The sequence below is a fragment of the Urocitellus parryii genome, chromosome 2 (assembly GCF_045843805.1).
Source record: "Urocitellus parryii isolate mUroPar1 chromosome 2, mUroPar1.hap1, whole genome shotgun sequence".
NCBI lineage: Eukaryota > Metazoa > Chordata > Mammalia > Rodentia > Sciuridae > Urocitellus > Urocitellus parryii.
Genome location: NC_135532.1, coordinates 198,922,107 through 198,941,037, shown reverse-complemented (window position 1 = coordinate 198,941,037; position 18,931 = coordinate 198,922,107).

The following is an 18,931-nucleotide window of genomic DNA, read 5'->3' as shown; positions in this document are numbered from 1 at the left end:
ATGGATGACAAACAAACCAGGTCTATTGTGTACAGAAAGTTCCAGTCTTAGGAATGAAACCATATCTCGAAGGGTCTTACATTTCTTGGACAGAAGTGTGGGTTTTATTTTAAAGCAAAAGGAAGTCAAATGAAAAATTAGAAGCATGGAGGTCAAATGGTGAGAATATCACCTGATGAAGATCCATCTTAAAGCAATGTCAACATTCAGCTGTAGTAGGAAAACATTTCAGGCAACAAACCCAGTAAAGAAGTTCACAGAATAATTATGTTATGGACCATAAGAAATATCTTCTGTTCTAGTGTAGGCTTCTTTTTTGTAATTACTATGTCATAAACCTTTGACTTATCCGTTTGTGTCTTATTACTCTTGGTTCCTAATTTTGCAATGAAATGGTTGAAATGTGCAAAGAAAAACACTTGTTGTTTCATGTAAGATGGTCAACTTGGTGACTACAATCATTACCAATACTTATTTGAATTTAATTTCTGCTACTGCTCCAAATTTTGTCCATCCTATTACAACGTATATTCTAGGTAAACTAGAGTCCTTGCAATTTTTTAGTATGTGTCATGCTTTTTTATTTCCGAGCTCCATATTTTTTTTCTTGTTGTTGTTTAAGGAAAGAAAATAGTATTTGACTGTTTTACTATTGTATAGTTCTACTCTCTAAGTTTATGCATCTTTCCTTTTATCTATCCATTCATCTTTCATCCAACTATTCAATGAAAACATTTTACTTTACTCTTACAGATAAATATATCATGCATTATTTAACATTTATTTAATCTGTGGATTTGCATTAATGTACTTTTAATTCTAAACTATAAAACTTGTGGGCTACTTTAGTTTTTGAGTAGCAATAAAATTTAAGAAACAAACAAATCAACTTACGCAAAGATGCTTACAAAGGTTACACATAAATATTGTATTGTTCAGAGATTAGAAAACACATTTCAGAAATGAAAGGCCTTTTACTTACATCTCACTCAAATTTCATCCAGAGATTATACCATATAAACTGATTTGATGTGCATGGGTCACTGTATTAAATGCATGGTAAAATGATATTGAAATATGAGGAAATAAAGTCACTGACTGGTATTAGCTGGTATCTCAAACCAAGAAGCTCCAAAATTGATATCTTTAGGATACATTTAAAAATGTAGTGGAGAAATTATCTACCTAATATTTAAATGCATATATTTAAAATTTTTCTAAATAAAATGAAGAATACAGGTACTTTATAAAATGATTACTAAAATCCAGTTTAGTGCAAGATGGAACTAGAATCTCTACTACAGGTTTTGAATGGAAATAGTTTGTGAAATATGAGCAGAATATTTGAAAACAATAGGAAGATATCATCTTGGACTAAGATTTCTTGTTGTGATTCATTTTCTTCAAATACATTATTACTGTGTGTGTAATCATCAGCCTATATACTCTGTATTTATAAATCTTAAGTTCATAGTGTCACTGATAAAAAGGAATCCATAAAATGCTTTGTCTCTGTATCTTTTTAATAAAAGGCATACATTATACCCATAAGACAAGGCTGTTTTCAGTTGGTAGTTTGTAAGACATAAAAACAGAAGCTGCAGTAGGGCTTTTATGAATGTACTGGGTGATCCATCTTTTATTTTTCCTTCCTTACATCTATCAATATTAAAAGTAAGTTGCAGGGCTGGAGTTGTAGCTCAACAGTAGAGCACTTGCCTCATACCTGTGAGGCACTGGGTTCAATTCCTAGAACCACATATAAATAAACAAATAAAATAAAGGTTCATCAACAACCATATGTGTGTGTGTGGGTGTGTGTGTGTATAAATTTTTTAAGAGAGGAAAAATAAGTTGCATCACTTACATATATGCAAGGAATTTTAGCTTCTCCATTGATTTCACTGGAACACAGATCTAGTGTTAGGAGAATTATTTCCATGTTTCAGTTTGTATCTTACCTTAGGAAATGAAAACTGTAGCTATTTGCAGCTTAATGTCTTCAGTATTGTACTCTAAAAGCAAATTGCTGTATTTCTTCACTAAAGCTCAAATATCTCTTATATAGTTATCAAACTTTTACCAATCTCCATTAGGTTGAAGTTTCAAATAATAACTATCTTGAAATAAGGACAATTTAAGCATGTTGATTATTATATTTATTTAGATCATATCCCAAGAACTCTATGACAACAACTCACTTCTGTTGAAACCTTTGAATGTGTCCCTACACACATGCACACACTCACATACATATCCACAAACACACACAGAAATTATGGGTTTAGGACTATTTCATTCAGATCCAGAAACAGTACCAGTATAATATCTCAGATTTTTCCTCAACGTTAAGAACTTTTTATTGCTTTAACCCTTCAAGATTCTATGAGATAACTTTCAAATTTTTACATAAGAAAACAATTCTGCACATACGTATTTTGAAACTGATTTATTATATAAATTTTGTATGTTATAATTTTAACTTAAGGGAAAGTAAGATACATATTAAAGAGGCTGTTTCCATCTCTTAATCCAAGATAATTATAACTATAGTATTTTTATAGCTATGCTAGACAATGCCTGTACGATGAAACTCATTATACAGTGTTAGCCCATGTAAGAAATTAATCCTGTAAGCTGCAAGTCATACTGTTAGTCAGTATGGCTTGTGTTATATTGTGTTTTCTCTCCCTTTGGCTTTCTCCTCCTTACATGTCTGTCTTTGAAGTCTGGAGCCAGTTTTAGCTTTCTGGTCTCTATAAATTACTATTTTGTTTTGAGAAAATTCTTGTTTTACTTCTTTTTTTTTCTTCCAACCTGTCCCACATGCTATTTCTGACATACTTCAATCATACCACAACACAATAGAAACTCCCAAGGGCACAATGTGGTTTTTTTGTGATACAGAATGTCTATGCTCTAAAGTCTAGTGAAATCTACTTGATTTTTTTTTTAAAAAAAAGCAAGGTAATATTTTGTTGTCATCTTGTCAATGTGGACTTGTGGACTATACATACAAAAATATGGGACTAAAAAGAGATATTAATAAAATTCAGTTAGATAATCCATGTAAAGCTTTCAGCATACTACAGAGTAAATAACAAACTTTCAATTATTATTAGGTATAACATAATAAATATTACAAATGTTAGATGATATTATCAATAATAATTTAATAATGTTGACTCAACTGTAGAATCTTACTGTTATTGATATAGTAATTGCCAGTGATCAAAATCTGGTTATAGATTCAAATCGATAGCTGTTGTCAATCTTCATTGATAAATAATAGCTGTCAATTTTATTTGCTGAAAAAGATTTTGAGACTAAGTCTGAGTTTGTTATGCAGAAGATTAATAATCTGTGCAATGTACCAAGCCAGTATGTACTTGACAGATATAACTCATATAAATCATTTAAAACTAAAAAAAATAAGATAATTTAATAGTTTTCTACTCTGGACAAGTTGTATGATTTATCCATTGTTCTTCCAATTGGAATTTCATAATTTTCCTTTATTGGTAATTTTTAATTACCTCCAATATTAACAGAAGCATTTGTTTTGGGAAAGATAATAAAAATTGTGAAGATATTTTATGATAAATAAAACAAAAATTATGATGCATGAGTCAGTGGTTTAAAATAAGTTCTATTAGGAAGACAGTAGACTCTAAGTTCACATTTGCATAACCAATAATCTTTAACTACTGTAAAAATGATAAGAAAAAAGAAAATCTGAGCATTCTCATCCAAATTAAATAGTTTCACAATTTTATTATTTTTATACATGTTTTTATATATTTATGTTTTATTATCAAGAATATCTGGTAGATTAATAATGCAAGTCTTAATTGCAAGTTAGAAAATTAATGTACCCTTTTGATTACACTATTGCAATGACTTCCTGTGAAGTTGGATTATTTTGGTTAAGTGTCTCTTAGGTTCCTGAATTTTGCTTTAATTGTTTTCAGTTTTTCCTACAGGTTTCACTGTGATAAGAACATAGGCTGTGTTCATAGTGTGTATAGTGAACTTGAAAAAGTCATGAATGGTATAGTTAGTGTCCAAATGATTTTGATTTGTAAGAGAGCATAAACATTAAAAATACTATAAATAGATTTCTATTAACCTAAATCGATGAGTGTATCCTCTTTATTGCTTTTTTTTAAAAAAAGTTGGAATAATGACTAAGTAGATATTGAATTCATTTTAAAAATCTGATAAAGTATCTGCCTTTTAATAATTTCCTATAAAAGGCTTGCTTTTCATGTTAGGGACAGGATAGCTTCTAGAAAACTATTAAATGAAGCTACAATTGACATTGTTTTTAAATCATGAGAAAATAAAGAACAATAGCTTTTTGTTGTTGTTTTGCAGAATATAAGATTGAAATAACAGAACATTTGACCAAAGTATACAATAATCTAGTACAAATTAAATCTATGAAGTTCCCTTTTTTATATAGGATAAAAATCATCTCAAGTGTATTAAACTTGAAGTCCTTCATAATAATTTGTCTTGTTTGAAAAAGTGAGTAGTCGTAATCATAGCGTGGCTTCCCAAATACTGGCTAAATTGTCAAGAATTATGCTTTGTGAATGAATTCAGTAGAGAAACAAGGACTAGCTAATATGCACATTTTTAGGTATACTAATTTGATCATGATAGTGTTTTATGAACTTCCCTGAGATGACAACTTAAATGGCATCCTCCGAGTGTCAAACAGCTGGCACCAATTGTTCTACACTAATAGTACAATGCAGTATTTTCTAGATCTCACATATTTCCAAGTTTCAAAATCACCATGGGAGCTTGTTAAAAATAAAGATGTCCAGGCTCTAACCCAGTCTGATTGAATAAGAATCTCTATGCACAGAACCCAACAGGTAAGTCTCAAGAGGTTTTGTAGTTACTTCAGAACTATTGAAACAGTAAGCCTCATTGAAGTAAAAAATATCTCCACATTAAAAATAGAGGTATGCTTCAGAAGATTGGGGATATTTTTATTCATATATTTATAAACAAAATTTCATAGTAAAAAAAAAATGGAAAACCATGTAGTATATTATACCGAAATAACAGGAGAAGCAGTTTGGGGAAGAATGAAATAATAACTGCGAAGAACATTATAAAAATTTGGAAGTTTGTTGAGCTTCTTTGTTATTTTGAACTTTAGCCAACTCCTATGTGAGTTCCTGTTCTTACGAGAAATAAAACTCTCTGAAGTTAAAGATGTCCTTGTCTTGAGAAACACTCTGACAGATTGGGGAAAGAGAAACAGTATAATGGACCTTAGTAAGAAATGAGCCAGAATCAGACACTCATGGTCTTATATTTTCTCTCCTGTGTGGAAACTAGAAAGAAAAAAAAAAAAGAAAGAAAGGAGAGAAAAGGAATCTCATGAAGACAGAAAAAAGAACAGAATACTAAAGGAGGTAAGGAGAGGGAAGAGAGGAGGAAAAGAGGATGTAATAGACCAAATTATGCATTGTGCATGCGTGAATATATCACAATGAATCCCATTATTAACAATAATTATAAATGCACAGATAAAAGTTACAAAAAAGGAGAAGTTAACAGGAGGCAAAAATTACCTGGAAAACGTAGGGTCTATAGAAAGGAATGAACTAAATCTTTTTGAGGCAACTTGGGATCCAGATGCATACTTGAATCTATAAATCACATGCCATTTTTTTCAGCTTTAATCATACTATGTTGTTTCTCATCCAGTAAAATGATTCTACGATTCACTTGTAATTTGGGGCAATATGTAAGTATGAAATCAAGAAAATATTCCTGGGCTTTCCAACAGGGATATAGGTAGATAAGAGATGTAGAGGGGGGACAAAGAGAAAGATAAAGCTATTTGTTGTATTAGTTTAGAAGCTTGACTTGTATAATTTTATTTAATTCATCAGGCATTAGGTTGTTATATGCTAGAGAATTTCAAGATTTGTCTCTATGCTGATGAGGCATGAATCTAGTTGAGAAGAAAACACTATTACAAAAAATAGTAAATTATACCCAGCATAATTATTTATTTAATTCTATTTGGAAGGCAGATGAAAATGGAGAGACTTAAAGGAGTGATAAATCAATGAAGATGGGAGTAACTAACTAGGGTCTTCACTCAGGTTTAAATAAATAAAACATGAATAAGCAGAAGAGAAACTATCCAGATGATAGGAACCACATGCACAAAATGATGGAAATGAGACTAATTGGGAATGTTATTTGCTGCCTAGATAAGCAATTGTGGGTGTCAATGGAAGAGGGTAGCAAAGAATGAGGAAATGAGGTCACTCAAGATTAGTTACAAAAGTCATCTTATAAGGCAGGATTATTTCATCAAAAAATTGGCCTTAAGGGACTGGGGGTGACACTCTGTAGGAGAGTTCCATTGCCTAGCTTGTGTGAGGTTCCCTGTGTTACATGAATCTAGTGACCTCCATCAGGCCTAGGTTCACTAGCTCATGAGGAAACATCTAAGTATCCACACTTGCTTTCAGTTATCCACCTAAGCTAAATCTTAGTTCCAATTCACATGTAAACCTTTTTAAGCAAGGGACTAAAGCCAAGGTATGCAACCCCTTAAGAGAACGTTGTCATGATGTTGTACATTTGGGAGAAGCAAGGGTTGGCAATAAGGAAAATTGTGGAAATGAATAATGAGTCTATAAAAATATCCTATTAATTTTTAAAAAAGATGTTGTTCCTTTCAGTTTTATTTCATTGTATGTTTGTGTGTGTGTGTGTGTGTGTGTGTGTGTGTATAGGTTCAATCCTCAACACTGAAAAAAAAAGAAAGACTTCCTAAAATCATTTAAACTACTGATGAAGAACATGTCATATGGCTTTTAAAATATAGCTATGTAAAGTTGTTTCGTTTATATAGAAATGTGACATGCAGTGATGTCAAGTCTAAATTAGGTACATGAGCAATGAAACTTTATGACACTCTAATTGTATCACAGAGAGGTAAAAGAGAAATAGAAAAATTCAAGAGACAAAGTTCTCACAGTAAAATATTTTTTAAAAATATTTTTAGTTGTCAATGGACCTTTATTTTATTTATTTATATGTGGTGTTGAGAATCAAACCCAGTGCCTCACACATGCTAGGCAAGCGCTCTACCACTGAACAGCAATCCTAGCTCTACCTATAGTTGAATTTTTAAAGAAACAAAGTTGCATTTTGTCTTGAGTAGTAAATAAGTAGGGGAAGGGACATAAGTGACAAATATCTAGATCGTTCCATATGCAGTTGGTCTCTTTATACATGGATCATATATTCCTCAGCACTGTGTGGAAAGAACACTTTAAGGAAAAACCTTTGTTCCTATGTTACACATAAGACAATGAAGACATATCAACTTGCCTAACTGTTGATTTGGGTTGACACTAAGGTCCATGGGAATCTGAACACTCTGCACAGAGTGAGAACACCTTTCTTCTGTGGTACCAAGAGGTACTTTCTACACAATGAACTTTGTACCTGAAAGACCTTGGAGACTTCCTACTAAATTAACAATGTAAAAAAAAGAATAACCTATACAATGAGATCAACAAAATCTTATTCCTGAAGTTTAAAAATCACAATGTAGGAGAACCCTAAGAATTGAGAAGTATGAGGAATTACAGAATAGACTATCAAGTGAGTCAACCTACCATTCTTAACAGTAATTAATAATTTTTCGTTATGAACATTTTCTGCTTGAACAGTCACCTAAATAGCACACATTTGTAAAACCATAATAGGAGCATGTTGAAAAAATATTAAGTTTATAGTACTAATATAGTATAATATGGTAGACATGTTTTGACATGTATCGAAAAAAATCCAACTTCCTAACTTTATTTTTTTGCATAGACATTTCAATATTTTTATTTTCCCTACTTGATCAATAGTGTAAGAAACATAAGTTAGGTCTATTGGTTATAAAATTTTATTTCACTTACTTAATTAATTTTCAGTGCTGAGGGTCAGATCCAGAGCTTCACACATGTTAAAGCAAGAGCTTTACCACCTGAGATATACTCCAGCCAAATAAAACTTTAAATAAATTGAAGGGACTAGTATGGAGATAGTATCTATTATTGTCAATGGTGGCAAACTTTGACTATTTAAAATTAGCTTTATTCTATATGTTGAGGGTAGCGGTAAAATGGATGAAAGAATACTAAGATTAGGGTACCACTTTTTCTAGATAGTGACTATAATTAGATTTGAATCATTATGCAAATACTAAAATCCCAAGAACTTGAAAACCAAATGTATTATGTGCTGCTGCTTAGCTTGTGTCCATGGTCCCTTAAGAGTTAACAAGAAATTTTTACATGAAAGATACCCCAGAATAAAGTTGAATATAAAATTCGATTGAAGTCCCATCCTAGGATCTCTAGACACTTATTGAACTGGAGAAATCAGACTAGGTCTCAATAACAGTTTTCATTTCTTCCACTGAGATAGTGAAATTAATGTTTGTATATTTCTCTCCTTCCTCAGTGGTGAGAGAAATGAGAGTGTCCCACTCAAACAGCAATTCTGACATCTAGAAAGCAAAGTGAACATCAAGAGAAATGGAAGAATCCTAAGTGCTATTAGCACCTCAACTAATTGCAGTATGTTAAATTAGTAGTAGGGAAAAATTCTTTTATCAGTTTGGACACTGAAATACAATTTCACAAAAAAGATACAGTATAGAAAAATTGCTTTTATATGCTTTGATATTCTTCTTTAAAATTCATATGGTAATTTGTGGACAGAAAATGTAGTTCAGTGGTATAGCACTTGCACAACATGAGTGAGGCCCTGGGTTCTGTCCCCTCAACACCAAATATATGAATAAAAGATATATGATAATTTGCTAAGGTGAAAAAAATACAAGGTTCATAATACAGCAAGCTATGGAAAGGAAATGTCATTACAAATTTGATTTTCTTTTTAAAGATAATATAATATTGGTGTTCAATAAAAATAATATTGTTGTTCAGTAAAAATAACTTATCTCTATGACATTTCCAATAAATATTTGTTATTTTGAAAGCCAAATAAAAACAGCCTTATTTATAGTTACTATTATTGAAACTAAAGTGTAATGTATTTCTAAGACAACATAAAATGTTCCATGTTCTCTCCATGACTCAAAGATGAATGCACAAGAAGGTCCCAATTTTTTACTTAATAGTTTGCTATATCTGTTCAGGAATTCATTATGGAAGTGGGATGTAGGCATAAGTAACACAAGGTTAATATGCTGATCTCTTGCTTATATATGAGAGATTATACCTCTCAACTTTTCTAAGCATGATCAAGAGATTTTCTTTGGTCACAACGATACAAGGGGAAATGTTTTTTCACCTGTGCTGTTTTCTAGTTTTACAGTATTCCTGGGAGTACATGTTTTTGTGTGGTGTACAATTCAGCCATTATAGATAAATTGTGTGGATTCTAGGACTCATAGTCAATTTTTCAAGAGAAAGAAATGTAACAATCTATCAAACTTTTATAAGTCAGTGAGATTTAGGAGGATGTTGGTTTTACAATTTAACCTTTTTTTTTTTTTTTTCCTGAATGAGATACTAAATAATATGTGGTGACAGTGCTTCTCTGAAGATGCTGAATCCTAGCAATGGGATGGTAAAGAATTCTGAGTTTACTTTTTTTTCTAATCTCAATCTCTATCATGTCCTGAAGTATAGAAGGTTATTAATTAATGAAAAAATTAGATGAATAATTAACTATATAAGTTATGTGAATGGACATCTCTTGAGTGGGGCTTTTCAAAAAGACAGGGAAATTGATAAAAAAAATTAAGTAAGGGTAACCAATTAACAATAAAAACGAGATCTATAAGGGTTGGAATTTATCATGGTGTTACTGAGTGCAAGTTACTGTTCGACATGTTTCCCATACAGAACTATCTATAATCCTCAAAATCAATATATGCTGAAAATATTAACATTGTCCTGTTGTTTCAGGAGGGAAATAAAATCAGCACTTCAACCTGGCAAGAATAAGGTGTATACTACCCTAACACTATTTAAAATTATTAAAAATATAAATTGAAAAAACAATTCTCCAAATTTTAGAGTATTGGAACAACTGATCAATTATTGTGCATGTTCTAGTTTAGATAATGACAGTGAGCTAAGCAATTTCATTATACCCTAGAATACAAGGAAAATTTTGTGTAAAGGAAGGTTTATATGAATTCCTAGAAGACAGGCTCTTAGTTTGATCACCACAGAGGTCTAACTTGTGAGTTTTTAAGGTTAACTATAAAAAGACATTCATACTTGAACAAATAAAATCCCAAGTGCCCCTGAAAGAAAACACAAAGCCAAATGCACTTAGTTGTTGAATATGCTAACAGTTTTATTTTTACTTGTGCTTATTTATTTTTTCTTATTTACTCATGTTTGCCTAGGTTTTCAAGTGCCTATTTATTTAAATCCTGACTTGGCCTTGAACTTAATTACTGTTTTATATAAATTCCTTGAAAAACAGTTATCAATCTGATGTTCCAGTGGTAAAACACTGGGCCTCTACTTGGCCATTGTGTAGAGGTGATACCTGAAGACATTTCTGCAATTATGCATTCAGGGAAAGCATTTCTCCTTTATGTTACAATCAAATATTCTCTTACTTACATCCTTACCAGTGCAGTGTATTACTCTTCCAACACTGAGGAAACAAGGTTTAGAAGTTTCACCAACATCTCACAGTTCTTTTGGTTACAATTTTGGTACCACCCACCCAAGTGACTAAAATCAAGTTGTCACCAGGTTGCACCCCTCTCTGCAGGATCTATGGAAGAAGCCATTTCTACTCATTTGGTCTTGGTGGCAGAATTCAGTTGCTTGATTGTACAGGACCAGAACGAAGGCACCTATTTTCTAACTAAATGAAAGTTGAGAGCCATTTGCTGCTTTGAGAAGCTGGCACCTTCCTAGGCTTTTGTCCCTAGCCACAAAATACAAAGACAGAAACTGGGGATCAAGTCTTTCTTAATTCAAATTTCTCTTACTCCCATTTCTTCTATCCCTTTCTACTTTTAAGAACTCATCTGAATATATTGGGTCCCACCATATAAACCAGTGCAATCTTCCAATCTCAAGGTTCTTAACTTTAATCACATTTGGAAAGTCCTCTTAGCACACATGATAACATATTTGGAAGTTGTGGAGATTTGGCTATTTTGTTGTGTGGGGGCCATTGCTTTGCCTATCACAGCCAATGAGTGTTTCTTAGAAGCATTTAGACTTGCTTACATCAGATAGAAGGAAGATTTCAGCATCATTCAACAGTGTTTAGACATAGCTTTTATTGATTTATTTTTGCCACTTATTGTGTTTCCAATTAAAAGACTTCCTGACATTGTTTTATTTGCAGGAGGAAATCATATAACATAATCAGTACAATACAGACATTTATAATGCTTGAAATTTAAAAGAAAAACTTTCTCTGCATAACAATTAAATATTCTATTATTTTTAAAATCATTGACAAAGAAAAATCTTTCTTTGCTTCCAGATTCTGAATAACAGCAACAGCTGTCTCAGAGTAAGTACTTGACCTGGGGAGACTTTAGGACTATGGGACTGAGCCAGATTAAGTACTCCAAAAACTATGCCTAAATGACATTCACTGAGGTGTCAGTTTTCCTCTCAATTGTGTTTCTTATTGCATTTCATAAGTGAGTTAGCTGCAGATAGACACTTCAGTTCAATTGATGGTTAGAAGGCCATAACCATCATAAACATCTGCAGAGCTTGTTTAACAATACACACCTGCTGGACCAGGGTCTTTATTGCATGTTATACTGGGGCAAAGATTCCAGGTATCAGATGATTGTGATGCATAATAATGCTTGAGAGCTGTGATTTTTCCTTTCATCTAAATTTTTTATTTTAAATATTCAATAATACAAACATTTTGCTCTGAGGGAATGTGTATGCTATGTCCTATTATCAAGTATTTCATTTGTTATTTATAATTACTCTTAGTAAATAGTTGGATATTGAAATAAATTATTCATAAGAGGCTGTCTAAATACATTGAAAAGTTGGAGATGACAAGATCTCTGAACTAACAGTTAATAAATCTAGGTTTAAAATCTGTATATGCCACTACCTAGATTATAGTTATAGCCATTATCTAACCACTCTAGGCCTCATCCTAGAATTTTAGATGGTATGGTCTGTGCCTCTTATTGATACATGCACTTACTGAATGACAAATCTGTGCACATAGGAGGCAAAGAAAGTAGCACCTTTCATGGAGAGCATATTAGTAGGTTGGGAAAATCAACCCCTTGTCTGCAATTGCTTGCAATAAAATAGTATATGTGTTTAGTTTGTAATTGTGATTGGAGTTTAGAGAAGGGAGAGATCATTGAGAATTATTGGAGTATTTGGATACAGGGAAAAGGGTTTTTAGCTACATTTTGGAAGGTGGGTGGAGTTTGGATAATAGAGAGTAAAGCAGTCAATGTGGAAGAACCACAAGTGCAGAAAATATGAAAAACCATATAGGTGAGGAATTATGTGTTCTTGACAATAATACCATTGACCTAAAATAAGATGATTAGAGTTAGGATTGAAACTTAGGGTGAACCAGATATTTCAGGACGTGCAAATTAATATGTATAGTAATGCTGGCATGCAAATTAGGATAGGGACTAGCAAAAAACTCAATGATAGAATAAATTGGAGAGTAAAACAAGGAAAAGAAGACAACTCTAAAGTTCTAAGAGAAAGCTGAGAAAATTGTAAAAAATTAAGGCAATCCAGAATTGGAATGGTTTCGTTTTGAATATACAGAGTCTAGCATGATAATGGTAGCTAAAACTTAAATATTCTGTATTCACTTAGGTATAGTAGAGTACTCATATATGTGATAGCATGTGAGCCACTGGCATTGAATTAAAAATGGCAACACTTCAGCTTCATGAAGTGTTTGCTTTGACAGAAATGGGATGGGGTATCAATTTCAGATATCAAATGCTAAGAGAAATATAGGTGGCAAAAGGAATGAAATTTTAAAGATAATTTAGTAAAGTGGTCAAAGAAGGCCTCTCTGAGTAGGCAACAACTGAATGTGGAGTTGAATAATAATGAGGCATAACAAACATGGGAATATTTCAGGGAAAAGCTCCTTTAGGTTTAAAGTCTCTGCTAAAAGAACAAGTTTGCTTGTTCCAGGAAGAGCAAGGTCAATATGGCTGAAGTATAGATAGCAAGAGGTTGTTGATGAAGTCAGAGAGAAAAGCTGTGGCCCATAAACATTTACTTTATGATTTATTGCATGATTCATTCTAGATGCATACAATTTTAGAATGCATAAAGAGATAAAGTCTAGCTTAGTAAAATCCCTTGATTTTGCAGATGAAGATTCTGAAGCTCAGAAATCTGAGATAGGCATCAATTTACAGAAGTTTTGGCTAGATTCCGAATACCTGGCAATCAGTACATTGTGTTTCCAATTGCTTAACAAATTCCTGCTCAAAAGCAGGAGATACATGGCTGCATCAAGGTATCTGAAACCGTCAGTAAGCACTGTGGTTGTGAAGATTTGGAAAGCATGGGTTTTAGGCTCTAATCCACATGTTTATCTTTTTCTATTTGCTTTTCTTCTCCCTGTACTCTTTTAATGTCAAAGCAACCTTGAGGAGGAAAGATCTCAGGTAGCCTATGAGAAATGAGATTGGAGGATCTCTTGCTCTGCTGGGTGGTACATAGAGGCTACTTTTATCTGAAAGCTAATAATGCATCATCAAAAGGATTTGCTAGTATCTTTCTATAATCCATTGTATATTCTTGGCATTCTTTTTGTAATTATTGTTTCTCTTTTTCTCCTTAGTTATTTGTTTCTCCATATTGTAAGCTTTTAAAATATGGATATAACTAAATAAGTCCCAGTGTATGATAATAAATGTTTGTGACACTGAAAAAAATCTGCAGAATCCAAATTCTAAAGAGATGTGTAAGTCATATTTCTTTGGTATGTTTTATCATTTGGTTATTAATTTTGTTCATATCTTCCTGAGTATTTTAAATCAAAACACTTATTCAAAACAATTTCAGATTATAGCATTAATTTTTCCTTTAATCAAGTTAGCACAGTGTATTTTATTGTCAAAAAAGATCTAACAAATTGATGGTATCAGCCTTTTTAAAATAAGACATCTATCATTAGGTATCTTGGACATTAGATGAATGATTTCTATGATGAAAACTAAGTTTTGGAATAGATATTTTCCCAAAATATCTTTCCCAATTGTTGGAAATATAATTGGGAATATAGCTTTGATTCTTACTACTTTATTTTTCATTTCTCCCATTAAGAAAATGACTCATAAGGATAGAATGTGAACAGAATCGGGACACAAGGGAAGGAATGTTTTCATAATTTTCTCTAGTTAATCCTATGTGACACCCTTCTTCTGATTTGAGCATGAAGTTGTCAAGAAAACTGATTTGCTCAAGGTTACACAAGTAGCAGATAATCCAAGTACTTGTGACCTGATTTCTACTGCATACTTAGTTTCTCAAGTTGGCTACTAGGAATGATTATCATTTGCATGTTTAATTTATTGATCCAAAATGAGAAGTATGAAAATACAGAGCTTAAGCATCTCTTTTTAGAAGTTAAGTTCAATTGAGATATTTGCATAAAGATTCTTCTCTTCAGTTAGTGTGGATATTAATATATACATTTATATATATGATTTCCTTAAAAATCTTTTCATCATTTATTCAACCTACTTAGAATTATCAAATAGCTTTTTATTGCACCTATAATGGATTTCACATTTATCCTATATAAATTGGCTAGCCCATCCCTTATTTATTTATTTATTTATTTATTTACTTATTTATTTAGGGTACCAGGGATTGAACTCAGGGGCACTCAACCGCTGAGCCACATCCCCAGCCCTATTTTGTATTTTACTTAGAGACACGGTCTCAGTGAATTTCTTAGTGTCTTGCTGTTGCTGAGGCTGGGTTTGAACTCCTGTGTCAGCCTTCCTAGCTGCTGGGATTATAGGTATGTGCCACTGTGCCTGGTTCCATCCCTTATTTTTAAAATGTATCTTAAACCTCTTTTTCTCTAGCTTGCACATCTCTACTATGTTCTTTATTTATTTTCATACCCCAATTACATTGCTTTGAGTAGAATCTTGCATTAGCTACTCTTCTTTCTGGACAGTTTCTTTCCCTCCCTGATACCTATTAGCATAGTAAACTCTTTCTTGTGATTCAGTCCTTAGTTTACATTCATCTAGAGAGACATTTCTTCATCCCCTATCTTATAAATAGCCTTCTAGTCACTCAGTGACAACACTCTGCCTTGTTTCTCTGTGAAACAAGCACTATAATTCAAATCTTGCATGTTAATTAAGCAATGTTTAGATGTTTCTTTTACCAAAAAAAATCTTTTTATTCTCAATGAGAAAGGAAATGAGGACTATCACTATTTTGTATTTTATTATATATTCAATGCCTAGATAAGTGTCTGACATATAATACGAGTCAATATACTGAGTTAAAGCAATTTGAATGGTAGGAATGGCATATAGATGAAAGAGAATGTACAGGTAAATGTACTCAAAGAAGCATCTAATCATTATTGCAAATCCATCTGATGGAGGGGAGTATGCATAGTATCAGTGTCACAATGAGGAAGATGAGGTGACTATGGCATCACTGGGAAATTATTGTACCAAATATGAAAAATTAATCATAAACTTTGTACTCAAAACATCTTTCATTATTATTTTCATCTTTATACATGCACACAAAAGTGCTCATTGTGTTTTTGAAGTATTTTAAAAAGAATATGTTACATTTTTTTAATTTTAAAAAGAAACCATGATGAGAAAGAGTAAAATGAGGTGATAGGCATTTCTATAGTTAAAGGTATAACAAAATAAATACAATATGCATGACATCAAAATTATCTTAATGTTTGAAAAAATGGAATCAACATTTTGCTTAATTCAGACACTTATTTCAATCTCTCTTGATAAGTTTCCTACCCGTAGTTGTTGGAAGGAATCGAGAAATGAGGGCTCAGCTGGCATGGGTAAGAACTTGAAGGCACTTTTGGGTTTTTGCCATTAAATTCATGGACAGAATTCTGTTTTATCTGTCCTCACCAGTTGCCTGCTTTTGCTCCAAATTCAGATTGCTTCCAAAATCTCAGCTATTCACAAGCCTATGAAACACATAGGTTTTTGTTCAAGGATAGTGAGTAGATTCTTAATCATTTTAGTTTAGCTTACTATTAACCTTGCAAAAAGTATTTAATTTGATAGAGGTACAGTACAGACAAAAGACATTTAAACCAATCTATTCTTACAAGTAAAATAAAAATCAAACTATAATTAGAAAAAACATTTGCCTGCATACATAAGTGTACTAATGCATTTGACAAATATATCTCAGATATAAATTTATCTCTGATTAATTGGAAAGCACTGTGGACAGATAAGATATTTAGGGAAAATAAAATCAATGAGATAAAATTATATTAATCTCCAAATTCTTTTTTCATCTTTATGTAAATTAGTGGTTACAGAATATTTTTTATCTTTATAGGTATTTGAAAGATAGAGAAATTTATTTGATGACAATACTGTTCTGTAGTGAAAAATGTTTAAGAAACTAAGTTTATCACATATTAAATTTCTTATTTTGTTTTAGGTTAAATTGTGAAGATTTTCAGATCACTTTGCTAGACACAAAACAACATACAATGAGAAATGTGGGGGATTCTAAATACTCAATACTCATGGGATTTTATATCCATTTAGAATAAGAATTAGAGTATCAAGATAAATAATGACCAGATCTATGACAGATAATGTCAAGTGCTAGCAATGGGCTATTTCAGAGGTATCCTTTTCCTTTTGTTTCCAAATGTCTTAGCAAATTCGAAATGGCATCTTGTGCTGGGTGCAGTGGCACAGGACTGCAATCTCAGTGGCTCAGAAGGCTGAGGCAGGAGGATCTCAAGTTCAGAGACAGGCTTAACAACTTAGCAAGGCCCTAAGCAACTCTGTGGGACCTTGTCTCTAAATAAAATATGTTTTAAAGGGGCTGTGGATATGTTTCAGTGGTTAATCATCTTTGGGTTCAAATCTCATTACTAAAAAAGGGAAGAAATGGCTTCTTTCATGAAAGCCCCATGAAGATATTTTTTTGTTGTTGTTATTTTTGAAAAATGGCCTACCTAATATTAACCCTTCTTCTAATTTTTTCCTAAAATAACTCATAATTAACCTTATCTTTATCAGCTAATATGATGAATTATATTTCAAAGAGAAATTATATTTGAAGAGAAATTCTGTGACAATTCTTTTATCATTTATCAAACCAAATTTGCTTACTTTGTAAATTCTCACCTGATATAAGGCTTACACAAAAGTATTTACCATCGTGGTAGAGAAAAAAGGTGTATTTGAACCACAGTCTCTGGGATAGATAATCTCAAATTCAAATTCTATTCTATTCCTGAGTTATGAAGTTGAGCATATAAAAACCCCATTTGAACTTTGTGTTCTCATTTGTAATAGAATAATACTAGGTCTGTATCAAAAACAAATCAAAATCAAAAAGCAACAGCAAATTTGGCACAGTTCTGGGATATGCCTGAAATAAGTGAAACAAATGGTTATTATTTTGTAAATTCTTGGATTTCAGCAAAGACATATGATAGAGAACAAATCTATTTCTAGCAAAAATGATACTCCCCCAAACATGTGTTCACAGCAATCCTTAAAACTGCTCATTTTATATCAGTTTCTGAGAGGAGTCTGTTTCTTTGTTTATTCAAAGTGAAGAAGATTGGCCAGAAGACAAAATTTTGTTTTCACATGCATGTTTTGCATTGTTGAGACAAAATCATTATCTCAGTGTATTTCTCTTGGGCCACTGTGTTTCTACTAGAAATTCACTGGGAAAAAACAAATGCTCTAGCAACTCTCTTTCTTCTCCTGACTAAAAGTCAATGAGGCCCTGAGGGTTCGGATTCTCATGCACACCAATATTGTTCTTTGTGATCATTTAGATGACATGTGCTGCCATCAGTCAGCTCTTTGCACTAATCTGTTTTACATGGGACATAGCACACAGCAGGACAGATCTCTATGATGTGTTTTATCCCAAAGGTTCAAGGCTAAGCAAGGAAGAAGATGAGTACTAAGTGCACACTCTGATGACCTCACAGGTGAAATGGACAAACTAAAATATTTAGAATACTGAAATGTATTCCTTGGTGGTAGAAGAACATTTGTGAATGTGTTTACATGGAGATGATAGATTCACAGATCTGATCTACATTATAAGTTCAGGTCCCATGCTGTCTTAACCCAAGGTCACTGATATTTCTTTTTTTGTTTTTGAATCTTTAGATGTCTTGTTTGTCTGCCCAAATATTTTTAGCACATTTTGCCTAATATGAATTTGCAAACTCAATTATATAAAAAGAAAGAGTTTTCCAATTCTTGCAAAGGGTTTTATTTACTTCTAAGCTTATTTAAGCCACATATATGCTACAGCAAAACTATACTCTATTTCTTAGGTCCTGTAATACCTGACCTCTTAATTTTTCCATTAGTTCAGTGCATAAAAAAAATTAAAGAGGCAACTCTATCCTAATTTTATTGCTTTTATAAATTATATAATGATCATATATCCTATTTACCTATGTAACTCTGAGAAATATTGATTTGTTTTAATTTTACATGAATTTTCTTCTCTTATCCCTTAAAGCCATTTGTTTATGTGTGTTTCTTGAACATACAAGGGTATTGAATAAGTCAATACATGTCTTAGAATGTTTAGATATAGAAATATGTTATATGGTGAATGAAATGCCATGTGTAGATCCATGTGGAGGAATTAAGTGTATATTTATACATAAA